The sequence below is a fragment of the Rhinolophus sinicus genome, linkage group LG18, assembly GCF_036562045.2.
Source record: "Rhinolophus sinicus isolate RSC01 linkage group LG18, ASM3656204v1, whole genome shotgun sequence".
Lineage (NCBI taxonomy): Eukaryota > Metazoa > Chordata > Mammalia > Chiroptera > Rhinolophidae > Rhinolophus > Rhinolophus sinicus.
Window position 1 is genome coordinate 7,350,894 of NC_133767.1, and position 27,946 is coordinate 7,378,839.

General features: G+C 43.7%; 1 protein-coding gene and 1 pseudogene across 1 annotated transcript in view; both read right to left on the reverse strand.

The window, feature by feature from the left end:
- Positions 1–27,946, reverse strand: part of TNFRSF17 (TNF receptor superfamily member 17) — a 78,667-nt gene that overhangs the window by 15,420 nt on the left and 35,301 nt on the right. Inside the window, exon 3 of the mRNA XM_019715156.2 lies at positions 247–341. The gene's annotated coding sequence lies outside the window, so the exon portion shown is untranslated. The remainder of the gene's footprint in view (positions 1–246; positions 342–27,946) is intronic.
- On the reverse strand, positions 25,779–27,215 carry LOC109436532 (small ribosomal subunit protein eS25; annotated as a pseudogene).

The window sequence follows — 27,946 nt, forward strand, 5'->3', positions numbered from 1 at the left end:
CTGAACCCTGATGACGCAGGCAGCGTAAAATCACAGTCCCCGCATCCCCCGGCTGAGGCAAAGCACTTGATTTTGCATGTTACACAGGCTGCGATGTGAGAACATCCCAAAGGCGCAATGCTGCCCATCACCGAGCTAGAAAGCCTCCCATCATTGCTCCCTGGCTTTCTCACTAGAAGGCTCCGTCACCTGGACCTCACCGATACCTGGAAAAGTGTCACTTTTAATATTCACACCACCTCCTACCTGGTCTTACTGCTCTTGGATTCCCCAAGTCGGTCCTCGGAGGTGGGTCTTATTGAGTGGCCGCTCTGCTGTGACCTCTGTCTGATTTATTGGATCTAAAAAAAGAAGAAAAGATCAAAACATCAGAAAGGGCGCCTTGGGGCCAACATTCCAGTTGGAGGACCTGGATTCAAAACCCTGGTTCATGACTTGCTCACTGCATAACTTTCAGTGAGTTCCTTAATCTCCCTGAGAGCCTCCGATTCCTGTTGGGTGAGATAAGAATCATGAAATGCCCGTCTGTAGAGCCCTGGAGCTGCAGGGAGCTGGCGTGGGGAAGGCACCATGGTGGCTGGTACAGGGTCGGGGCTCTGGGCTCATGTCAGTCTTGTAGAGAGAGTCAGGCTGCTGGCTCACGCTTCCAGACAGACAGCTGCAGCCACCTCTAGGCTATTGCTGGATATTGCTGTACCCCTGTGGGTCCTCAGCTTCCCAAATCCTGAGAACGAGCAGCCATCTTGGGAACAACTGATGCTCTGTAAATGAGAGGGCAGGGCCGGCTATGAGGCCATCCGGGGGGTGTCGCTGGCAGGACCCCCTTCAGTGCTCAGTCCACCTGGGGTGAAGCCAAGTAAGGAGGGAGCCTCAGGAGCAAGAGGAGTGTGGGGACAGAGCCCCAGAGAGCAGTTTCCAGGCTCTCGGCCTCACGTGGGCAGGTGCTGGCCCAGGTAGTAGATGGCCATCAGTTGTGACTGGTGGGCCATCAGCTGTAACCAGTTAGTCATTGGCCACTGATATGACAGCCGTGGCTGCGCTGGTTGGTTGATTGGTTAGCAGGCAGAAAACCAGAGGGCAGATTGCAGATCGTGTGGATCCTACTTCCTGTGTCTCCCCGGCCGCCAGCGAGACTGGGGTGCAGGAAGATCCCTTGTTGGGGTGCTGGCGGATGTTTGCTTTTGTGTCTCCAACCCAGCCACCAGTGAGAGTATAGTGGTGTGACTCCCCCATCCATGGCTCCGTGGGTGTTCCTTTTGGGCCTCATCATGTCCTGCGTTCTTATGTGGGGAGAGGAGCTGAGACCCCCCATGACAAGGAGTTTTCAGGAACCAGCCTGGAGAGCCCTGAAAGGAGGTTTCTGGGCTGGCCCCGAGCAGCACCAACACCCTCAGCCATTACGTCCCTGGGGACTGTGCTTGAGGTCATTTTCTAACCAGATAGCTACTGAGAGCAGTTCCCCAGGAAGTAACCATGTTTGAGACACAATGTGGGTCAGTGGAGACAGCCCACAAAGCCGGGCTCAGCCCTGGTTCTCAGTGACTCAGCAGTGACACAGACAGGCCAAATCAAAATAAGATGGCACGGAAGACGTGCCCATCAACGTGGGTGTTGTTGTTCAAAGAAACAACATCCAAATGGGAGAGGGCAGAGGACAAATTCCTACATGACTCATGACTGATGGTCGTTTCCTGCCAGCCATTGGGATGATTAAAAAAATAAGTGAACACTGGTGGTCAAAGCTAAGCATTTGGGTCTGTGGGGATTCTGCAGTGGCACAAAGAGGCCTGGGGCTGGCTGAGTCATCATGCGGGTGACCATTTTTTCTTGTCTCCAAAACAAGAGTAAGGCTCCAGCGAAGAGACACAAGGAGTGTGATTAAACGTTTGCCCCACCCATCCGCATCCTTGGGTAACTTTCCTTTGCCATTATCTGGAAGAACTGGGAGGAGAGATGGTGAACTTCTCATGAAAAAGAAGTGTGTGTGTGTGTGTGTGTGTGTGTGTGTATTTGCAGATAAGAAAAGATCACAATTTATAACACATCCTATCAGGAATGAAAATTCGTACAACTTCTGTGGAGAAAATTTAGCAATATCGACAAATATTGCTATATCTGTATCTAAAGGAACATCTATTGCTAAATTGACCCAGCAATGCCACCTCTAGCAGTTTATTCAACATGCATAAAACAAAGGGTGCACAAGGTTATTCACTGCAGCAGCATTTGTGACAGCAGAAAATACTGGAAACAACCTAACTGTCCATCCATAGAAGCCTGGTTAAATACACGGGGATGGAAGAAATTCAGCAGAAGCATGAACAGGGGACCAGACGTGACCATGAGACCTGAGCATTGGAACCCATTCCCACTCCTAACCGGACCCTAAGAATCCACAGGGAATGAACGGACTTGGGGTTCACACCAGTCTTTTCTAGATTCTGAAGGACAGAGAGACCCCAAATAGCATTTGGGTACATGCAAAGACGGGAGTCAATGTTTATGTTCTAACACGGAAAAAGGTCATTAATACACTATTAGGTGTGGGACGGGGGAGTCGCAGGGTAGCACTAAGGAGTGTTTTCATTTCCATCTAAAATTTAAATATCGCATATATAACTGGAAGAGAACAGACCAAGCCACTAAAGCGGTTACTAAGTGCCTACTATGTGCTAGGTGCTGAGAACATACAGATAAATAAGAAATTAGAATGTTAATTCCATGAAGGAAGTATTGCCTCAGTACATGTTGTCTGGCACATAATATGTACTCAGTAAATGGAATGGAATGGAATGGAATAGAGGAAGGAGGGAAGGAAGGAAGGAAGGAAGGAAGGAAGGAAGGAAGGAAGGAAGGAAGGAAGGAAGGGTGTCGAGTCCCTGCCGCACGTTGCTTACAATTGCTCACAGCCTAGTGTGGACACAGGTGTGTGAGCAGATGACTTTCCTGAAAAGGGACATTGCAGAGAACTCTGGGAGATAAAGCGTCCTCGTTGGTAGGGGCTTTGCATAAACTCTCCTCCTTTCAACGGAACTGAAATCAGGTGCAAAGTCATGGCCATGGAGCCCATTTTCAAACTCAGAGTTTATCCAGCTCCAAGGAGCCCTGTTCTTTCAGAGCCACACTTGGCCTTATAAACGAGAACCAGCTTATCCAGACCGAGGTGGGGGCAGGTGTGCTGTAATGAAGGTCTGCAAACTGGATCTTAGAGAGCCAGAAACTCAGAAAACAATGCATTTTGTCAGTTTCTCGGGGAGACTGGCTTCAGGCAACTCGAAGGTGACACCCAATGTTGCTATAGGGAACTACACAGAAATCCTAAGTAGTGGTTCCAGAAGAGGGAGCGATGCATTGTTTTCTGACCAGCTCTGTGAGGTTCTCAGAGTGCCATGCGAAAACCCAAGCCCGAGAGCAGGCCAGGACTTTGTGAAAAGATTCTCTGACTCAAACGCGAGCCCAAAGCGAGATGAATGCATTCTTCTTAGGGTTGCTATAGCTTTTCTCTGCCCGAATAATTACGGGGTTCTTCTCTGATTCCTGTCAGATAGCATTTGCTTAATTACAGTTTCATGTGAATAACAGAAGCCACAAGAGGAGACACGAAGAAACTTCCCGGAGGCTAACATTTGCAGAGGGCCCTGGACTGTCTGATCTGAGTAGGAATCTCTGCTCTGCCTCTTACCAGCTCTGTTGCCTTGGACACATTCCTTCACCTCTCTGAGCTTCAGTTTTCTCACTTGTAAAATGGAAATAATAATACCTATTTGCAAGGTTGCCAGGTTGTGCGCATAATAAAATACAAAAAGCAAAGCAAGAGTTGCTAAATTACTATTACAGGTAACATTTACTGAGTCCTAACTAAGCCTTTGACATGCAGTGCCTTTTTTAATCCGCACAACATCCCAACAACCCTGTGAACTAGCTAACATGTCTATTATATCTGCATCTTGTAGATGGGAAAACTGAGGTCCAGAGAGAATGGTCAAGGTCATGTACTAAGAAGTGACCAAGCTGGGATTCAAATCCAAGCCAAGAACTTTATCACGAGCACCCACTGTGAATCAGATACTGCAGGGATTCCAGAGTGTGATTGCTAAGGAAACTGTACCCAATTGCAAAGTGGGCAGAAGATCTGAATAGACAATTCTCCAAGGAAGATATACAAGGGGCCAACACACATGAAAAGATGCTCAGTGTCATTAGCCACCAGGGAAATGCAAATCAAAACCACAGTGAGATACCACTTCAGATCCACTAGGATGGTCATAAAAACAAACAAATACAACAACAAAAAAACAGAAAATAACAAGCATGGGGGAAGATGTAGTGAAATTGGAACCCACGTACATTGCTGTTGGGAATGTTAAGTGGTGCTTTGGAAGACAAACCAGCAGTTCACACAGTTACTATATGACCCAGCAATGCCACTCCTAGGTGTGTACCTAAGAGAACGAAAACATATGTCCGCAGAAAAACTTGTACACTTGTGTTCACAGCAGTATTACTCTCTGTACTCACATTACTCTCTATTCATAGCCAAAAAATGGAAATATCTTCAATGCCTATCAACAGATGAATGCGTAAACAAAATGTGGCTTATCCGTACAGTGGAATATTATTCAGCCATTAAAAGGAATGAAGTACAGGTACCTGCTACAATCTTCCTGGGCCATAAAAACATTATGCTCAGGTCAAGAAGCCAGTGAGAAAAGACCACAGATTGTAGGATTGCATTTATATGAAGTGTTCAGAACAGGCAAATCCAGAAAGGCAGTAAGTAGATTAGCTGGGGCTGGGGAGTAGGTGTTGGGAGGAGACGGGGAGTGACTGCTAATGAGGTCAGGGTTTTTTTGGAGATGAAGAAAATGATCCAAAATTGATGGCAGTGATGGTTGCCTAACTCTGAATATACCAAAAAAATTCAATTGTTCACTTTGAATTTGTGAATTTTACGGTAGGTGAATTATATCTCAATAAAGCTGTTTTCAAAGACAAGACTCAATGTATAAGTGAATTTTAAGACCGTTGTATGTGCCACATAACTGACACACATTGAGTAATCTTTACGGAGGCACACATCACAGCTTCTAGTCCTGCAAAGCAGAGCTGCATGGACCACGTCTTAGGAAGGGTACCAGCTGAAAAGCTGAGGACTCACTGATGAATGAATGACCCAACTCATTCCACCCACATGCCAGACCGAGTCAGTTACCTGAGGGCTGGGGGCTGAGCAAAGCCTATGTGGACACATAGTGGTCAGTCTCCCTTCTAGACACTTCAGTTCGATTGCTCCCAGCCTGTCTTTATTGCTGCTGGCAACGGTGCTTTACTATCTCGACAAAAGATCTGCAAGGTTTATGCTTTCCTGGAATAACTCACACAGTGTGTCTGATGTAGTAGCTGATTTCTTGTTCTTTGAACCACCCCGACCTGTTTCTAACTGACACAATTTCTCTAGGGCTCAGGGAAGTTGGAGGACATGCCTTCACCCTCACCCCTCGCCCGTCTTTACCATAATTTACCTGCCAGACCCTACGCCAAGCTTAACACTAAGAACCTTCTTCCAGAATCCAAATAAAAATGACCAAAGCGTCAGTGTCTCAGTCAGTTTGGGCTGCTATCACAAAGTACCAGACTGGGTGGCTTCATAATAACAGATATTTATGGCTCACGGTTCTGGAGGCTGGAAATCTGAGATCAGGTGCCAGCCGGGTTGGGCAAGGGCCCTCTTCTGGGTCACAGACCTCGGGTCCTCACCTGGCAGAAGGAGGAGGGATCTCTCTGGACCCTTTTCTATAAGGGCACTAATCCCATTCGTGAGGGCTCCATCCTTATCACTTAAGCACCTCCCAAATGCCCCAGCCCCTAAAACCTTAGCAGTTATGGCTGTTGTTATTACTATGTATTAATGTTACTATTACTATTACTGCTGTCCCATCTAAGGATAAAATGGAATGGCACCTAGTGGCGCAGCTTTCACAGAATCATTTAGTCTCTCAAAGTCCTTCATAGGAACTTTAATGGTCATGTAGTCCAATGTCCCAGCTGATGGCTGTTCCCACCAAGTTACCTATAAACACCCTTGTCTTTCATCAGGTGGACCGTTCCATCTTTTGGACTGTTGGCAAGTTCTGCCTATTGTTGCGGAGGACATTTAGAGTCGCTTCCTGTGCTGAATGTTTTCCATTTACCCACCCGTATCTGCCCTCTACCTCCCCCACCCTGCTTCCTGCCCCAGGAGGCGGATGGGTACCGACTACGTCAACACCAGTTGATCCGTGCCCTCTTGCTTATAGATGGTTCAGCCAATGGGAGACACTGGCAGGAGAGCAGCACAGGAGGGAAGAGGCTGGGGTATTAGAATCCTCAGCTCCCTTTCCTTCTCCTTTTCGTTCCACTCATGTCCCCAGTGGATTGGGTGAGGGCCACCCAAGTTGGGGAGGGCCATCCAATTACTCAGTCTAGCCATTCAAATGGTAAGCTCACCCAGAAACACTCCCACAGACACACTCAGAATAACGTTTCCCCAAGTATTTGAGTACCCTGTGTCCTCTCAGTTTGACACATAAAATTAACCTTCACAGTGATAAAGCTTCCAGAGCCAAGGGCATCAGATAAAGGGATCAGAGTCAAGGACACCAGATGATGGGACACCATTTAGCCGGCTTCCTCTCGTTTTTGTGGCTGGACCGTGGCATTCCTGGTGACCCACTCAGTGACAGAATACACACACACACACACACACACACACGCACGCATACACACACAGAGCCATAATCACAGCCCAGGAGTTATCCAGGCAGAATGACAGGAGTAATTGGGTGTCCATTCTTCTATCTCCCCCTCCCCCACCCAGGAACCCTTGGTTTGCTTATTCATCTGCCCACTAGGCAGAGCTGCTGGGACCACCGCCAGTTGTTTAAGGAAACAAGGCAAGTGCTTGGGAACCGCTAAGAAATCCCTCCACCAATTTCTTCCCAAGGGTGCCAGGCCCCCACGGTTGTACCTAAATGCTTCCCAGGGGGGCAGACCTGGGAGACAACTGCCCTCCCTTCAAGAGCTGATTCAGGGATGCGGATGAATCCTCCACAGTTGGGCGGGGGAGGGGCATGGGGTGAAAAAGAGGAGGCCAGGTCAGAGGCTCTTAAGAACTGAGTCTTCCTTAATCCTCACAGCTGCCCTCCCCACCCTACCTGCCCCCCTGCCATGGTAGTTCATTGCTCAGAGCAGAAACTGAGGCCCAGAGAAGTTAAGGGACTTGCCCCATTTCACAGATGAGAAAACTGAGATGAGAAAGGCTGGAGGACTTAACCATGATCAGAGAGCTGGTGAGTGGGGATATTTAAAAAGATGATGCCAGACTTCCAAACGAGAAAGAAAACAGAAAAGGCCCCTAGTGCAGGAGGATGGGGGATGCAAGCCACCTCATTCCACATTTCTGACGTCCTTTATTTTTCACTCCTATTCACCATCCAAAACCTTCTCTGAGACACTTTCCCTGACTCCCTCCCCTCCTCCAACTCCATCCTGCAAACTGACAGCCTCAAATAAATTTTGTTTTAACTTGAATTCATTATTAACATTTAAAAATCGGGAGATTGCACATTTTAAAAATCTAGATTTCTAGCCTCTCTTTAACAATTGAAAGCTTTACTTCTCCTGGGCCAGCACTGCCCCGTGGCAAAGATGGGGTACAGGGGGCAGGTCTGCATCATTAGAGGAGACCTGAGCCCCACCATCTGGGTCCCTTTGCCCCACGATAAACTCAGCTCCTTCTCGAACTCTGTCCCCGCCACACTGTCCTCAGACACACCCAGCTTCTTCCCACCAAAGAACGCCAAGCTGTCCTGTTCCTCAGGATTGGTTCAGGACGGGAGCCCCCCTTCCCTGGTCTCTGACAATTGTCCCCCTCCCCATAGAGCACCTGACCCATTATAGGTTGCATTGTGTCCCCTAGAATGAGATGTGTTGCACCTGTGATGTGACCTTATTTGGAAATAGGGTCTTTGTAGGTGTTAGCGGGTTAAGAGGAGGTCATTAGGGTGGGCCCTGATCCCATACTAGTGTCCTGATGAAGAGAGAGACAGTTGGACACAGTCACACAGGGAGAGTGCCATGTGAAGACAGAGGCAGAGATGGAGTGATGTTTCTATGAGCCAAGGAACACCCAGAGTTGCCTCCTATTACCAGAAGCTAGTAGAGGCAAGGAAGGATTCTTCCCTCGAAGAATGGCAGTTTCTGAGCCAGGTGCCCCCCTTAGTCCAAGCATCCCTGGCGAAGAGGTGGAGTAAAGCAGTCCAGACATGACCAACTAGGGCCACCACTCCAGAAAGGATTGTGAGAAGGACTTTCGAAGAACAGGAAGGAAGAGAGAAGAATCCATGAGATGGTGATGGCCTGCCCCAATCCACCAACGGCTACATTCCTGAAGAATATTCAACAGGTATTTATTGTGCACCTACTCTGTGAAGGCCCCACAGTATAAACTCAGTCCCAGCTGCTCTTCTCCTTAACCCACATAGAGACTATGAGCTGATAAGGCACGTCCCTTATAGGAATTGAGAGCCCTGATCATACTCAAAGCAAGGTCAATTGAACAGACCTGAAACCAATCTTATCACTACGAATGTCGTTCTTGTTACAGTTTGTTCTCAAATGTTCTACTGCAAATTCCCCCAGGATGATCCCGAAGGCCATGACATCAATGACATAACAATGCCAACAGTAACAATAGCTAGTATTTACTGAGGGACCAGTCTTACACACTCAGCATTTTTACATTCATTCTCTCATTTAAAGCGGAGCTGTCCTTATTATTATGACTCTTCATATACAAACCCGATGCACAGAGACTCAATTACTTGTCCAAGTCAAACAACTGGTACAGGGTGGAACCAAATCTCTCTGAGTCTAGGGCTTTAGACCACAACTTATTATGTTATCTGCCTAGAACTGGACCATCCATTCATGACAGGCGACACAACAGAATAACATAAAATGTCATGTAGACATAAGAAAAGTAAGAGGTGGTGCACTGTGACAAAGCCATTGTCATTTGAATATCATTGCCCAGGTCTACACAAGCCTTTTGTGTCACGGCGACATTGAACACTTCAAAGCTGAAAGACCATGGAGCAAGTGGAGACAAAAGCCGAATGCATCCTCAAAAACAATCATTAAATAACAAGGGTGCAAATATTTATCCAGGAAGTATCAGAAAATATCAGGCAAATTATCATTCTCTGATTTTATACTTAATGAGAAATTAAATGATGGAAACACTGTTTATTGCACACAAACAAAAATTTCAAACGAATGCTATTTGTCTGGTTTGCTAATTGGAAATCAGCCAGTGTCTGCGCCAAGCAATTATAAACAGACTTGAATCGCCTGGCTGGAAATGAAAAGGGGACCTCCTCTGAGTCTAACATTGCTGCTGTTATTAGCTAAGTAACATTAGTAGTGTCTGGTAGTAACAGTCGTGAGAATTAGCACGCACCAGCCGAGCTAATCTGACAAAGGCAATTTAAACCCAAAGAAACAGGACACAATTATAATTTATAAAGGAAAAGGCTTAAAATGTGTTTCTGAACTCTATATTCATGCAGCATGGCTCTCTTTTCCACCGTGGGTTCCACCATGGACAGCAGTCTGGGCAGCACGCCTGCCCCCAAGGGGCTGGAGGCAATGTGGATTGGAAGGTTCTGGAACATGCATCCAAGCCGGACAATTAAGTTCGTGAATTTTCCACCGTGCACTTACATGGTAGAAAGTTCGCGAACTTCATTGTCTGACCTTTTTGTATTCTTTGATCCAGAAGTTTCACATCCAAGAAATTATTTTACAGAATTAAGGAAGCCTTCTGAGATTTGGTTACAAGAATGTTCATAGTCATGTTCTTTAAAATAATGAAAAACATCCGACCCTGAGAAATTGGTTTAATCAAATGTAGAACATCTATACAACGGAGGACTATGCAGCTATGAAAAAAGATGTTACAGAACTGGGTATCCTGGCACATAGAGAACTTATGGGACTTGAGGAGACATTTTTCCAAAGAAGATATTCAAATGACCAACAAGTACTTTTAAAAAATGCTCAACAATAATAATAAATAAAAAAAAAAATGCTCAACATCACTAATTATTAGAGAAATGCAAATCAAAACTGCAATGAGATACCATTTCACACCCATTAGGATGCCTATTAAAAAAAAAAAAAAAAAAAAACAGCAACATGTGTTGAAGATGTGAAATTGAAACCCTTAAGTACTGTTGGTGGGAATGTAAAATGGTACTAAGTGAAATAAGCCAAACACAAAAAGACAAATACTGGAAGGTGGGCCTGGAGATCAAGACATCTGTATTTTTTTCAAAAGCCTTTTCTAATATACTAGCAATGAACATGTAGACACCAAAATTAAAAATACAATACCATTTACAATATTTCAGAAAAAGTGAAATACTTAGGTGCAAATCTAACAGAGTACATATAGGATTTATATACTGAAAACTAAAAGACACTGATGAGAGAAATCAAAGACAATCTAAATAAATGGTGAGATATACCATGTTCATGGATTGGAAAACTCAACATAATACATATGTCAATTCTACCAAAATTCAAGTAAGATTTTTTATAGGTATAAAATAAGATCATTCTAAACTGTATATGGAATTAAAATAGCTAAAACAATTTTAAAAAATAAGAATAAAGTGGGAAGAATTGGTCTACCCAACATCAAGACACTATATAGCTATAGTAATCAAGACTGTATGGTACTGGTGAAGGGATAGAAACATAGGTCAGTGGAATGGAACAGAGGACCCAGCAATAGACCCACACAAATATATTCAACTGACTTTTTTATAAAGCTACAAAGGAATTCAATGGAGGAGACACTGTTGGTGAAGCAATTGGATATATAAAGACGACAACAAAACAAGAACTTTAAAAGGTAACATGAGGAATCCTTGTGATAATCTTGACTGTACAATGTCAGTATATCCTTATTGATATATTGTATAACAATTTTGCCTGTATTCCTCAAAAATGCCAATGACATTAAACATATAAAAAGACTATATAATTGCTCTAAATTAAAAGAGATTAAAGAGACATGACAACCAAATGTATCATGATCCAGAATTTTCTTTTCTATAAAAGGCCATTGTGGAACAATTAGTGAAATCGAATGAGATCTGGATATTAAACAGTAATATACTATCTTGATCTGTCCTTGCCCTTAAGATACACACATAATTGATGTATTTACTGGTAAAGCATACTCTAAAACAATTCAGAAAAAAAATTATATAGCAATAGATAGAGCAAATATAGTAAAGCAAATGTCAACATTTGAGGAATCTGGGTAAAAAAGAAAAAAGACTATGTGTCTGGGGTCTACGCTAAATCCTTCCTCGGGCACTTCTTAGTTGTGATTTTCTGAAAGTTGTTTATGATTTCTGCGCCCAGCTTCCTCATCGATAAGAAGGAATAATAATAGTACCTTAAGTGTCCTATAAACCTTAAGTGAGTCCATAATTGTAAAATGATTAGACTAGTATCTGACATATAATAAATGCTCAGTAAATGTTAGTCAGTATTTATTATCTTGGTCTAATTGACATGCATGCACGCATAGATGCATGTACGCACGATGGATGATGCATGAATGCATGGATGGATGCATGCATAAAATCAAGTAATAATTTTAAAATTCTCACCAAACAACTCTTTTGCAGTAATGTGATTCTAGTGTATACTTTCCTATATAGCAGACAATTGTGATGAACCCAGCACAGGATTCCAACCTACTTGGCTATGACATTTCTCTAGGTCCAGGAACAAACTGACATTTTTCTTTCTATGTCAGAGTCTTAAGATGTTCATAATTATTAACCAGTCCTTGAATCTGATAACCTCCGAATGACTTGACAAACATACACAAAGGGAACTCACCAGACGCTGGACCACTAGGGCCTTATCTAGGCTCAGTCTCTGCTGGTGGCCCCTTGGAATTCAGTGGGGATGTTATGAAAAAGCCAAATCCGTCCTGCAGCGCAAGGGCTACTGTTCTTCCTTGTTCAAAACTAATGTTGAAATGAAATGTTACAAGTAAATCCAAATGAGCAATTTTAAATGTGTGAAGAGTAGGGGGGATTTCACAATTTAAAGAGATTCTGCAGTGACTACTTTTCCTGTGATCACACACTCACAAATTAAACCCTGACTGACTAATTTTTTTTTTTATTGTCAATTGAGGTTTCTATTGTCTTAGCCCGATCAGCTCAGGGTCACATGGGACAAATGTGTAGCCTCATAAAGTCAGCATTATTGACTTGTTGCAAGAAGGGAGACCATGCACCAGAGGAAACCCGGGGTATCTCACCAAAGGGAAAAAATAGCATCCTTACAGAATTTAGGGAAAGGGTAGAGTATAGGAGAAATTTAAATAAAACAGGGTTTTGATAGGCTCAGAGCAAAAGAGGGCTGTGAGTAATGGGGTCAAGATCAGGTCTGGACTGCAAAGTACATCCAGAGTCGTGTTGCCTTGGAAACTACAGTTATGATTGATGTGGACTGTTGTGTTTATGGACCTCTTATCTGATGCTCTGCACTGAGTTGGAAAGGGAGGCAGCGTCTCTGTGTCAATGTGACTTAAATGCCCCAGATAAGAGCAGGATGCTCTTACTGGTATAGTCTCAAACAACAAAGTGTCTAGTTGTCAATGAGCTCACAACCAATGTTCTCAGTGAGTAAAAAGGCAGTACTTACTCAAAGAAGGGGGTTGTCATAACACTTTGCAATGGCTTTATCTACCTCCGTTATTCCAGCCTGACGAAGAGTAAATAACTGATCCCTCAGTCCAAGCTAATTTTTTCTTTCTTATATATGTCTATTTTTTGTAAGAAGTAGGGTATTGCATTATACTCCCACAGTTACTATAAGCACGATGAAACTGACAGGCTCAGAAAAAACATCCAGCGAAAGACGGCTGTAATCCTCAAACAGATCAATTTTTCAGCCTACCTGTAAAGCTGAATCATAATAGTGCCAACTGAGGTTGTAGCCGCAAGAATGATTTGATTCATCAAAGTATTGGTAAGATTCCGCTGTAATTGTAAACTGCACGTCAAGATTTGCATGTTTAATTGATGTAGAGAGCAGTTAATCGACAGTGTCAATAGCCCCTCTAAGCAGTGTTATTGCCAAGGATTTTCACCGTCAGTAAAGACATGTCTGAGAAATAAATCAATAATATCCACCCTGGACAGATACAAGGAAAGGTGAGGGTGTGGATATCAAGTTGGGGGAATTTTTAGGCTGGGATCCCTCCACCCTTCCTACTGGTTTCCCCCCGGCCCCCACCTTGGAGAAGTTGTCTACAGAGATATTTTCCTCTAGGATTCACTCCTGGGACTTTTTCTTTTGGAGTAGTGGCTTAAAAAGGTGGGGAAGCAGCATTAAGATCTTCCTGCCTTATATTTTTTCCTTTTATATTTATTATTGCGGTAAAATATGCATAACAAAAATTTGTCATTTTTAAGTGTACAGTTCAGTGGCATTAAGTTCATTCATATTATTGTGCAACCATCACGACCATCCCTGTTCTCAAACGGAAACTATGTCCCCAGTAAACCACAACTCTCCATCCTTCCCTCCCCCAGCCCCTGGCAACCACCATTCTATTCTACATTCTGTCTCCATGGAATGTGACTACTCTAGGTATCTCATGGAAGTAGAACCATACAGTATTTGTCCTTTGGTCACTGGCTTATTTCCTTGAGCATAATGCCTTCAAGGGTCACCCATGTTGTACCATGTGTTAGAATTCCCTTCTTTTTTGAGGCTGAATAATATTCCACATTTTGTTTATTCACTTATGCATCAGTAGACATTGGGGTTGCCTCCACCATTTGGCTGCTGTGAATAAGGCTGCTAGGAACGTGAATGTGCGAATATCTATTTGAGTCCCTGCTTTCCTCTCTTTTCGGTATAAACCCAGAAGTCGAATTGCTAAATCATATGGTAATTCTATGTTTAATGCTTGAGGAATCACCCTCCCATTTTCCACAGCAATTACACTGTTTTTACATTCCCACCAACAAGGGTTCCATTTTCACTACATGCTCACCAACACTTATTATTTTCTGGGTGTTTTTTTGTTTTGTTTTTTGTTCTTTCCTATTTGATAGTAATCATGGGTGCAACATAGTTGCTTATTGTGGTTTTGACTTGCATTTCCGTAATGATTAGTGAAGTTGCGCATCTTTTCACGTGTTGATTGTCCATCTGCATATCTTCTTGGGAGAAATGTCTATTTAAGTCCTTTGCCCATTTTTTAACTGGGCTCTTTTTGTTGTCATTGTTGTTGAGTTATAAGAGTTCTTTATGTATTCTGGATATGATCCCTTATCGTTCTCCCATTCTTTGGGGTTTTAAATAATTTTTATAAGTCACAGAAAACACAAATCATGAGGGGATGCTTTGAAAACCTACATAGTGGAGTCATATCATACATGTTTTTAACTTGGTACATCTAATTATACATAAGAGAGAGAGAGAGAGAGAGAGAGACAGAGAGAGACAGAGAGAGACAGAGAGAGACAGAGAGAGACAGAGAGAGACAGAGAGAGAGAATCACCATTTAAATAATGCAAGAATCTCTGCCCTCCATTCTCTTCCAAAAGCCCAGGGCGAGCCCAGGAGAAGACACAGCTGCTGGCTTCTGAGGCTGTCTCAGTCCCCGGCCTTTGCAGTGTGGGCTCTCTGTGTTCAGCATTGTTCCAGTGTTTAGATCCCAGCTGTCCAATCCGGTAAGCCACATGTGGCTATTTCAATTAATTCTAAAAATTATCAGTACCTCAGTCTCTCTAGCCACATTTTCAAGCACTCAATAGCCACAGTATAGATATAAAACATTGCCATCCTCACAGAAAGTTCTAGTGAACAGCATTGGTTTAGAAATGGGCTTTGTGTGTGTGTGCGTACATCATAGGCCCCTAACACAGTCAGGTAGAGAACTAAAGAAACAGTAGCCATCCTGATGCTGAAGGGAAAATGGGCTGAGTGAGGGCTGGTATGTGGATCCTCAAAGCGATGGTTCTCAGTAGATAGTCAAAGTCCATTTTGATTATACTCATTCTAGGCTTGGCTATAATCACAGGTCTAGGTGAGTGTTTTTCAGATTGAGAGCTGGAACCCTAGGATAAAGGTTTTCAAAGTGTGACAGTTGGACCATTGGCACCGAATGACTTAGGATGCTTATGTGAAAAGCAGAATCCTGGGCCTCACACCAGGCCTGCCAGAACCTCTGGGATGGGTGCCCAGGCATCTGCATTATTCATCAATTCCTCGAGGGATTCTCTTGGTGACTGATGTTGGAGAACACTATTAAGAAACTGGGAGCTGGAACGCTGAAGATGTTACATGCTTCCCACACAGCTGTAATTATGAAAACCAGGAGGTTGTGTGAACCAATTTAGACAACTACTTTGTCACATCCACAGCTCACTGCTCCCTTGCTCTTCCTGGCTTCTACTAAGAGAGTGTCATCGCGTGTCTGCTGTGCCACCTGCCCTGCGCCCCTTTACGCCCTGTAGTGCTTCTGGCCTGTCTTTTTAAAACCTCAACTTACAAATCATGACCTCTTCCAGGAAAGCCTCCCCAGCTGCCATAGAATTATTCCCTCCTCTGTTACTTCACCTTCTACTTTGTATGTTGCTTAAAATATTAGTAACAATATTAGGTTGGTGCAAAAGTAATTGTGGTTTTTTTCAATTATTTTTAACCTTTTAAACCGCAATTACTTTCGCACCGACCTAATAGTTTTGAGCTCTGGAGCTGTACTTACGGTAGCCTAGGCTTTGTGCCAAGTGCTCTGCCTGGATTAATCCATTTAAACCTTGCAAAACACCCTGTGAACCAGGTACTATTGATTCCCCCATTTTATAGATGGGGAAACTGAGCCACACAGAAGTAAAATAACCTGCACAACTGGAAGAAGCACAGGAACCGAACTCAGGCAAGTCTCTTTCATCCATGGGTCTTAACTATGATCCTGTATTTTGTGTTCATTTATTTTACCACCAGCACCTCTCCACCGGCCCGTGAAGCCCTTGAGCGCACGGACAATCCCGTTCACCTATGGTGGCCCAGCGCCTAGCACAGTGACTGGCACGTAGTAATTGACGAGGATTGTTGGCCGAATGACTGAATGACTGAATAGATAGAGACCCCTTGATATATGTTTACTGTAAAATGACTAAGGGCGAAAAGTAGGGGAGAGAGAAAAGCAAGTAGGAAAACAGTGTCTGCCTTCCTCTCTCCCCAGACCTACTCTAGCAACCTCTCCCCTCAACATCCAAGCTACCTGCCAGTTCCCTGAGAGGCCACCAGATGTCATTTGATTGAAACCCCAGGCTGTCTCATGCACCGCACAGCAAATGCATCTTCGCCTCCAATGTCACAATCAGGCTGTGTAACTTAAGGCTCCACGAGGAGTCCTACAGCTTCTCCAGCTTGACACTCCCTCCGCTCTGCCCCTGCTCATTTGGGAATATCTTCCCTTCCTCTTTGCACATCAAATAATTGGCTTGTTTTCTAGAAGGCCTGCAGACGAAGGCTCGGAGTGGGAGACAGAGATATTATGTCATGATCTTCTAAACTGGCTTTCCACTTATTATAGGCAGTGTGCCACTCCACAATTACCAGTGTCCCTACTGTGCCCTTAGCATGCATTTTGATTTCCTCCAATGACCCTTACCACCATTCTCAAAGCCAGACATCGTGACCTTGCTGCATCCCTAGAAAGCGAACACAGCAGGCTACTCATTGCCTGGGGCTGCTGCTCTCTCAGCCTGTTCTCTGGAACTGGATCAAATGTCAGCTCAAGGAGCTGCGTTTCTAGCGCCTTAAATTCCCTCTACCACTTTCCGTGACATAAGCTTTGCCTCCTCATGCTGTTCAGAAGGGAAGCTCATCGGGGCATAAGGCCACAAAGGTGAGCTGCTGTTTCCTGAAGCCTAAAATGGTACATGAAGGGGTTTTAGGAGGAATAAGAGAAGCTTGTGTGTAGTAAAGAGGCACAGCACTCAGTAACAGAGTCACACAGTGAGACAATTACTCTGTTCAATTAGCCTTTGATGTGTTCTAGAAGACAGTCTCAGATAAATTCTACTCTGTCTGTAACACTTCTCCAAGGCCTGCCAACCCCCATTTTGAACAAAGAGAGAGTCGATCTCCATCAGGGCCACAAGATCTGGTCAAAATGTAATATTGTTTCCTTTGTATATATTTTCAAAATTATCTTCTTTTCATGTAAGGGATACTTGTTTTCCATTTACAGAAGTAATAAAGTTTCCTTTGAAAATAAATTGGGTGGGAAAGAGTGTCAGGTTAAAGGAAAAGCATGCAGTAAATACTAGGACAGATGGTAAGTGCCAATGGCAAAAACGTGAAGTCTAGAGCCTGAGACACACGGCTGTGGTGGTGAGAGGTTCCTGGCTTGGAATCAGACTGGGCTGGGTTTGAATTTCGGCTCTGCCACTTGCTAGTTCCGTGAGCCAGTTATTTCACTCGTTTGAGGGGATAATCCTAACCCCACAGAGCAGTTGTGTGGACTAGAAGAGACATGTGAGCGAAACACCAAGCACAGCATCTGACTCATAAAAGTTGGCCACTCAATGGATGCTACTGATGTCACCATTGCCCCACCTACCTCCAGACTACATTCCGGGTGTCTGGGTAAACACTCAGAAGTGCACCCATCCGTTCCATGTAGGCAGCACCCACAAGGATATTCCCAGGTTAGTCCCACCCTATGCAGGCCCAGATCACCTCTCACTTCATCTTTTCCAGCCCCATCTACTCACACTTCCCAGTATGGTCATCCCGTCAATGGATGACCCATCCCATCAATGGATGATGACCCATCCCGTCAATGGATGACCCATCCCATCAATGGCTGATGACCCATCCCATCAATGGATGATGACCCATCCCGTCAATGGATGACCCATCCCGTCAATGGATGATGACCCATCCCATCAATGGATGATGACCCATCCCATCAATGGATGATGACCCATCCCGTCAATGGATGACCCATCCCGTCAATGGATGATGACCCATCCCGTCAATGGATGATGACCCATCCCGTCAATGGATGACCCATTCCATCTCTTTTCTTTCTTTTATTCAAAGTATAGTGGACATACGATATTATATTAATTTCAGGTGTACAACATAGTGATTCTGCATCTACATACCTTCTGATGTGATCTCCATGGTATGTCTAGTAACCATCTGTCACTGTACAAAGTTATTAAGATATTATTGATTATATTCCCTATGCTGTACATTATATCCCCGTGACTTATTTATTTTATGACTGGAAGTTTGTACCTCTCATTCCTTTTCACCTCTAGTAACCATCAGTTTGTTCTCTGTATCTGTGAGTCTCTTTCTGTTTTATTTCGTATGTTCTTTTGTTTTGTTTTGTTTTACACTGGACCCTCCCAGCTCTTGACCCTCTCTCCTGAGTGCCAACAGCCTGATCATTTTCACTGTTGTTCACTGTTGTGACAAATACTTATTAAGTGTCTGCTGGGCACTGGGGTTGGGGTGGAGGTAGGATAACAAGGAATGTGGAAACCAAGGCCAAGGCCACTGTTCCCAGAGCCTCTGCACAGAGCTGGGTTAGATAATAAGACACATCACACAGGACAACTTGGCCAGCTTGTGGCCGATCTCCTCCTGAAAAGGACACCAGCTCACAAAATGAGAGCAGAGGCAAGAAGGCAGAGACCGTGGCCTTGCTCCTGCTCAGCCCTGAACGTGCACTTAAAGTGACTGAAATTTTTGCCATTCTGTGCACGTCTGCAAATGACTGTGAAAGCCCCGTGGGTATGGGTTTGGGGATTACAAATAAATTCAAGCGAGTAGGCAAATTGGCAACACAGAATCTGCAAATACTGAAAATCAACTGTAAATCAGTGTGATGTTCTAGAGAGCAAGGAGGAGGGGTCAGTTTTCCATCGGGAATCGCTCAGAGGAAGAGGTAACATCTCAGTCGGGACTTGAATGATGCGAAGTAGCCAGCCATGTGAGGTGCAGGGAACAGAGCACGCCAGGCAGAAGAGCAGCCGGGGTGCAGGACTTGAGGAAACAGGCTTGGTGAGTCGGGGGATCAGAAAGGAGGTCAGAGCAGCCGAAGTGTACAGAGTAGCTGATGGGGAAAAAGGCAGGGGGGAGAGGGAAAAGGGAGGTTGGGAGTGGGCTGGTCCCAAAGGCCTACACAGAACCTGGCCCATCACCTACTCGTATATAAAACTCAGCTCTTCCTCTAGGCAAGGGGTTCCTTTCAGGCCCCTCCCATGGTCTGACCCTCAATCTGTACCTTGGATGGGCCCTCCCAAGTAGCCCTAGCAGCCCAGACCCTGCCCTCTCTCTAATTTGGGCAGACTAACAAGTACAAGTTCTTTCTGATGTGTAACCTAAATCAATCTTGCAACAATCCAAATCCAGTTTGTTGTCTTGACTTAAGTAATAATAGAGGGATGCTACCATCACAATCTTGTCTCTTAACATATCACAATTACCATTTTCTGAGCACAGGCAACATACTAAGAGCTTTAAAAGAAAAGGCTCAGAAAGGTTAAGTAACTTGTCAAAAGTCACACAGCTAGATGCCGTGGGAGGATTCCCACCCAGGTCTATCTAACTCCAAGTTGGACTCTTTCTATTGTGTTCTACTTTGCTCTCCTGGATCTTCTCAAACTTACAGACTCTCAGCACTTCTCTTTATGGGTGGTCACAATGACCTGATTCACCTATATAAAAATAACTGGGGGGTTTACCTTGTTCCCCATACCTTGCCCTGTACAGGGTGAATCAAGAGTCACTCTCCATGGCTTATTATTATTTGCGAGGTTTATGATCAGCAAAAATGGATTGAGTGCATGACCAAAGGCACACTAATACTATTGAATAAACCTTGAATACTATTCAATAAACCTTGAATATGGTCGATGGGAAATAATATTTATTTAAATGAACGACTAAGCAGGAAGGATGATGTTCTGCTAGTTTGGCTGAGTTGTCTAATATCCTGACACTTGTCATGCAGTTTCCATGCCCTGGAATTTGTCGTGCTGTGTCCTTGTCACGAGTGGCTGTTATACAGACTCCGTGTCCTGGTGTTTGTTATTTTGGTCTATTCTACAGCCATTCCCTCTTTCTAATGACACATGGGTTTCTGGCTGGGGAAACCCCTTTGTGGGTAATCTGTCCCTTGCTGGGAAGCAGTCCCATAGGAGTGCCTTCCATGTCCACTTCAGCTGGGGGGAAGAAAGTGACAAAAGCTTGGCCAATGGGCATCTCTCTTCCTGGATTCTGAGTCTCCACAAGAGCTGAGAGGGACGTTGGTGTGCTGAGCAGGCTGTTTGCGATGTTGAGATTTATGAGAAATACACATTTGGTCATGCAGATAACCAAAATATATTTCTCACATAGATTTGGTCTTCACTCCCCATTTCTAGTGCAGAGCTCACAAAACCCTTGGAATTTCCTAAGTGTTGAGTGATAAAGGTATCTTTTGTTATGCGAATTAGGTGAATTTTGGAAGCAGCTAAGTGGGAACCGGTTGCCAGGAGAACCAACTGTGTAATTAGGTTGGAACTTTCAGTCCCATCCCCCACCCCAGGGAGGGGACCGATTCAATCTCCAATGGCCAGTAATTCAATCAATTATGACTATGCAATGAATCCTCTATAAAAACCTAAAAGGTTGGGGTTCATAGAGCTTCCAGGTTGGTGAGTATGGAGATTTGGGGAGAGTGGTGTGCTTGGAGAGGGCATGGAAGCTCCACGCCCCTCCCCCATCCATACCTTGCTCTGTGCATCGCTTCCATCTGGCTGTTTCTGAGTTGTATCCTTTCATAATAAACCAGTAATCAAGTATGTATAACACTTCTCTGAGTTCTGTGAGCCATTCGAGCAAATTAATCGAACCCAAAGAGGGGGTTGTGGGAACCTCTGATTTTATAGCCAGTTGGTCAGAAGTACAGGTGACAACCTGGACTTGTGATTGGCATTCTGAGTTGGAGGGGGTTGGTGGAACCTACAACCTGTGGCTAGTTGGTCACAGGTCACAGGTCACAAGCCCACAAGGAACCTGGGCTTGTGTCTGGTGTTTGAAGTGTGTGTGTGTGTGTGTGTGTGTGTGTGTGTGTGTGTTGGGGGAAGGCAGTCTTATAGGACTAAACCCTTATTAGAATTTCACAACTTATTAGCTTAACTTTTCTTTTATCTTTAAGTTATAAACACCGTTTGCTCATCAATGAGTGAATGGATAAGCAAGAAGTGGTACATTGATATAATGGAATATTATTTGGCCATAAAAAGGAATGAAGTACTGATAGCTACAACATGGATGAAACTTGAGAACATTATGCTAAGTGAAAGAAGCTCAACACAAAGGTAATCTAAGATCCCATTTATATGAAATGACGAGGATAGATAAATCTTTGAGATAGAAAGATGGTTACTAGGGGCAAAGAGGAGAGAATAGAAAGCATGTTCCCATGGAAATGGGAACCGTTCCCACAATGGTTATGGGTTTCTTTGTACCACGTCGAAAATGTTTTGCATCTAGACAAAATTGGTTGGTTAACAAGGTTGCCAGTTCGACTTCTGCAAGGGATGGTGGGCTGCGCCCCTGCAAGTAGCAACGGCAACTGGACCTGGAGCTGAGCTGCGCCCTCCACAACTAAGACTGAAAGGACAACAACTTGATTTGGAAAAAAGTCCTGGAAGTACACACTGTTCCCCAATAAAGTCCTGTTCCCCTTCCCCAGTAAAATCTTAAAAAAAAAAAAAGTGGTTGGTTACACAACATTGTGAATGCACTAAATCCTACTGAATTATTCACTTTAAAATGGTTAATTTTATGTTATGTGAATTTCACCTCAATAAAAAAAAATAAGAATTTGCTTGTGGGAAAATCCAAACATATAAATAATAACTGCAATTTCTTCTTCTTCCAGCTGCTGTCCTTTCCACAGTCAATCCCATCCCATAAATATATCTTTCATTAACTGCTGCATATGTAACTGTTCACACTTTTAAAAGTTTGATAACATACAAAGAGATATGCATGTTTCTTTCTTTCCCCAATGTTTACTGAGCACGTTACCAACCCAGGCAATGTTGATGGTAACACAATAGCAAATAAGACAGACTGATGGAATATTCTAGTAGGAGGAGATGGGAATGAATAAGAATTTCAGATCAAGATAAGTGCTATTGCTTGGACTGAGTCCGAGTTGATCCAAGATTTGTGCCTGAGAAGCCACAAGCCCGAAGAACACGTCAGGTGGCTGAGTTTATGGTTTACTGAGACTTACTGATGGGGGAGAGTCTCCAGTGGCTGTCGGCTGGAGGGGTAGCACTCTGCACCCAGGCAGAGAAGAAGCAAGGTTATATGGGTACAGCAAACAAAGAGCATTGCATGGGAGAAGTCATCCGGCAGGCACTGCAGGCCTGCTCTCACGCACACAGCATCCCGAGAAGCCGGGAGACCTTGACTGCTGGCTAGTGTACAGAACTGGCTGTCTGATAAGCAGCGTTCCCATGGAGCTCGGAGACCTTGACTGCCTGCTAGCTTAGCTGCCTGTGGGCCAGGTCCCCATAGCTATGAAAAATTAAACTGGGTAAGAGAGTAGAGAGTGATGTGGGTTGGTAGAGGTCAGGTGTCGTGCGGGAGACCCGGCAGGGTCTCTGCTCCCACTCCCCACAGAAGAACGCAGGATATGGTGAGGCTAAAAAGGAACACCCATGGAGCCATAGGTAGGGGAGTCATACCACTATATTCTCGCTGGCGGCACTATACTCTCACTGGAGGCTGGATCCACACTGTCCGCAAACCGCCATCCACGCTTGCCAGCCCAACCGCCATCTTCTTGCTAGCCCCCATTCTTCTCTTTTTGCTATCGTAGCTACAGTAGTTATATTAGTGGCCAATGGCTCACTGGTTACAGCTGACGGCCAACTAGCCAAAGCTGATGGCCATCCAATCACATTGATGGCCATTTACTACCTGAGCCAGCACCTGTCTATGTGAGGCCGAGAGCCTGGAAACTGCTTTCTGGGGCTCTGTCCCCACACCAGGGTAGCTAGGAGAGGTCTCTGAGATGAGAATACACATCTAAGCTGAATGATAATAAGGAGCTAGCAAGGTAGATCTAGGTAAAGAATATTCCAGGGAAAGAAAAAAGCTAGATAGGTACTTTTTTTTTTAACTTTATTGGGGTGACACTGGTTAGTAAAGTTACATAGGTTTCAAGTGTACCACTCTGTAATATATCATCTATGTATCACATGTGTGTTCACCACCCAAAGTCAGTTCTCCTTCCATGACCAGACTATATTTGACCCCGTTTACCTTCTTCTACCACCCCCCTTCTCCCCCACCCTCTGGTAACCACTAAACTATTGTCTATGTCTATGAGTATTTGTTTGTCTTATTCCTTTGTTGCTCTCAGTTTTATATCCCACATATCAGAAATCATATGGTTTTCAACTTTTTCTGTCTGACTTATTTCGCTTAGCATAATAATCTCCAGATGCATCTACATTGTTGCAAATGGCACTATTTCATCTTTTCTTTAAAAAAGCTAGATACTTGAAATAGAATTGTACTAGATACATTGATACACTGTATATTCTACCCAATGTGATTTTGTTTGTATGTAGAATCTAAAGAACAAAATAAACAAACAAAACAGAAACAAACTCAGAACATTTTGATGGTTGCCAGATGGGAGGGGGGTTGGGGTGGGTGATAAAGGGGAAGGGATTAAGAAGTACAAATTGGTTTTACACAGTAGCCATGGGGATGTAAAGTAAAGCACAGGGAATACAGTCAATAATACGGTAATAACTATGTATAGTGCCAGGTGGGTTCTAGACTAGTCAGGAGGATCACTTCTTAAATTACATAAATGTTTAACTACTGTGCTATACTCCTGAAATGAATATAAAATAATATTGATTGTCAACTGTAATTGAAAAATTGTTAAAGTGTGGGGGAAGGTGAAGAAGAATAAGAGGTTCAAATCTCCAGGTATAAAATAATTAAATCTTGGGGATGTAATGCACAGTATAGGGAATATAGTCAGTAGTATTGTGGTAGTGTGGTACAGCGTCAGATGGTTGCTGGACTTATATCATGGTGATCAGAATAACTATGGTGTATACCTGAAACTAATATAATATTGTATGTTAGCTATATTTTAATACAAATCTATAAAAAAATGTATTTTCGGGGCCGGCCCAGTGGCTCAGGCGGTTAGAGCTCCGTGCTCCTACTCTTAAGGCTGCCGGTTTGATTCCCACATGGGCCAGTGGGCTCTTAACCACAAGGTTGCCAGTTCAATTCCTCGAGTCCCACAAGGGATGGTGGGCTCTGCCCCCCGCAACTAAGATTGAAAGGACAACAACTTGGCAAAGTCCCAGAAGTATACACTGTTCCCCAATAAAGTCCTGTTCCCCTTCCCCAATAAAATCTTAAAAAAAAATGTATCTCTATGTTGTTTTACTCTTTGATAGCTGCATATCATTCCATAACATTGGTGTAATGTCACGTATTTAACCATTTCCATGTTATTGGACATTTAGATTGTTTCCAGTTTGGAGCTATTGCAAAAATGCAGGAAAAAACAGCTTTTCACACCTGTGCTCATATTTCTGTAGAAAACATTTCCCGGAATGGGATGGCCATTGTCCCTCTGTGTGCACCCACAGAAACCCTAGGACAGCCTTGAGTTTTCATATCAGCCTTATGGTTGGAAGCATAAAAAATAAACGCTCAGATTAACAAAACAAAACAAAGTACGGTGTAGTTGACTAAAAGGGGCTAATGCTGAGACCCCGATTCAGTTTAAAAGCAGAATAACTAAGGGAGGATAGGTAGACAGAGAACAAAAGCGAGAGACTGCTAGGAATGTCAGCTGTTGGAATCTGCACTGGAAGATGGGAATTAATCTGTTGTGAAATGGCTCAGACCTTGAGTGAGCATATGTAGCTTGGCAAAGCACAGCTGCTGTCCGGCTCACCCTGGGTGTGCATCACAGAGAATATAGCGGGATGTCCTTTGAAAAACTCTCTTAAAGTTGATAGTCCTGAGTCTCAACTGCCCTAGATAAGCATAAAGGGCAGTATCATCCCAAACTCTCTATTGATGCACCCATCCGTTAATTAAACATGTAGTAAGCCCGTTTTCTATGCCAAGCATTCTACTGGGCATTGGGAATATAAAGAACATGAAGAAGAAACTGTGACCTCAAGTTGTTCGGTCTTAGCTCAACAGTCATTATCAAGAAGAACTTCTCCCTCTCTGGCTGGAGCAGTGCCTCAACCTTGGCAGGTCAAGGCTTTTGAAAACCAATGCAGTGGATTTTTTCCTGAATATCCATAATTATCCTATTCGGGGACATGGAAATTAATGACATCAACTGCTTTTCTAAGCTGCAGTTTTCTTCGCCGTTTCTGTCTTTGTCCCTAGGAAAAGCAGCAGGCACAAAGAACCGCTAATGTACTTCGATGTGAAGAACTAACCTACCATCCAGTGCCCTATGGGTGATACCCCGTGAAGTATGGTGTCCAATGACAAAGGGCTTAGAGAAGGACAGCGTGGTCCCCTATTTGAGTCAGCTGCTTGTGTGGACGATTTCTTTTTCTTTTTTTATTTAATAAAGTTTTATTTCTCAAAATGTACAGTTGGTGGACCTGTTATTCATGCATCTTCAGCAGCAGCTGACACCTCCCCACCCTTGGTGTTTCTGGTGTAAATGACGCGAGCTCTGTGCTCTGACACTAATTTAATAAGCCCTGTACTAAGGAGCTCCTGAAGGGCTGCCCTGGCCAAGGAACCACGGATCTTTAGTCTCTCAGAGACAACAGTGGGGTTTATAAGCTTATAGGGGGAAACGTCCTTACACTTTGTCATGTCGCTTTGTCACACAAGGCCAGGTTACTGAGCTTGTCCCAAACTTTGCCTTTGGACCACTTCTTCTTGGCCTGGCCTCCAAATTTGTTCACTGGGTCTTTGTGTTTCTTGGCCAACTTTCCGGCATCTTTCTGCTTGTCGTCCTTGGGCGGCATAGCGAAGCTCCGAGGGCAGCTGCTACCGCTGCAGCCTCGCTAAAATGTTGGGCAAAAAAGCGACAGTTTCTTAAGAGTAGTTTGGGGAGTGCAAATCTTGAGTGAGAAAGCACTTTATTTCAAATATATTGTATTTTCTTCTTGTGAATATAAGATGAAAATATCTCATTCAATAGCAATGCAGGTCTCCTATATACAAGGAAAGAATGTATGATTTTTATATCAATTTCTATGAGTTCTCTGTAAATCTGAAAGCAATCACTTAATACCAACATTAAAGTGGGACACTCTCAAAAAAAGATTCAATTGGGTCTTCCGAGAATTATAATAGGCTGTAACCAGGACTTTGTATTAATCAGAGGAATACATTATCTCTCCTGAAAAAAAAAGTCCGAAAGATTTCAGGGAGCATAGGCCACAGACCTGATGAGAAACGTAAAGCCAGCTTTGTTATAATGGAGGTCTCTGTTTGCTTTTTTTCCACATCTATAGTGGTCAATTTCCCAAGTGTCATGTATTAAAGAAAAAAAATACAGGGACGGCTGGTTGGCTCAGCTGCTTAGAGCACAGCGCTCATAACACCAAGGTTGCCAGATCGATTTCCACATGGGCCAGTGAGCTGTGCCCTCCACAACTAGATTGAAAACAATGACTTGACTTGGAGCTGATGAGTCCTGGAAAAACACACTGTTCCCCAATAAAATTTTTTTTTAAATACATAAAATTTGTTTGTTTAATATTAAACACAATTTCAAACCACTTTAGTGTAGGACTTGTTTTAAAAGGTAACTGACAGCTTTGTTTTTTACCTGTCTCATTAGGCTGAGTTCTGTTTTATCTTTAAAATACATATGTTTAAAAGTAAAATTCGTATTTAGATCTACATTTTGGACCTTAACATAGGTTGTTAAGAAACATCTATTCTCTGTGTGTCCATACCATTAATTACTAGCAGGTTAGTTGCACTCTGTCTAGACTCCTTGCAGAAAAATATCAAAAATGTTTTTCTCTGCTTGGGCTTCTACAGGGGTGAATTTCAGAAAAACTTAATGGATCCTCAGAGCCACGTTATTTTCCTACTTCATGCAGTTGGGTCTAAGTATCTCTCTCTCTCTCTCTCTCTCTCTCTCTCTCTCTCTCTCTCTCTCTCTCCTTTCTTTTTTTTCATTCTTTTCTCATGTTCACCTAAACTCAATTCAGACTACGTGAGCGAATCGGACCACTCAAAAGAAAACCACTTCACCTAATGGTACATACAGAAGCTGGACACATCAAAGTAACCGTGTTAAAAAAGAAAGAAAATAACGCTGTTAGTTGGGTACAGTTGGCTCCATCAAGGAATATGGCAACTCTCTGTTTAATTTGCAAAGCACTTGGCCAGGAGGAGGACGAGATGGAAAAATCTGGGTGAAGGCTCTGAATGACTAGTCAAACAGTGAGTCATTGAAAGTTCCAGTTAATAATCCCCTTTGCCGGGCGGAGCCTGGGCCCGAGCGCTTTACGAGCCACATCGTAGTATAAGTTATAATGTCTCAAGGTTTTATTGTCTCTTCCACCAAATGAATACATAAAATGAAAGACGCTCTGCGTTGGCTTTGAAATGTAGGGCAAAATCTGGCTGGGGGAGGGGAGAAGGTGGAAAGAAAGAGAACAAGGTAGCGAGACTGTGAGGCAGAGAACGCGGAGAGGATGGTGAATGAGAAGGACGGAATTTTCAGGAGTTGAGAGGTTTTTTCCACATTAGAACTGCTGTCCGTTTTCCCCCCATCTTGTGCCTAACA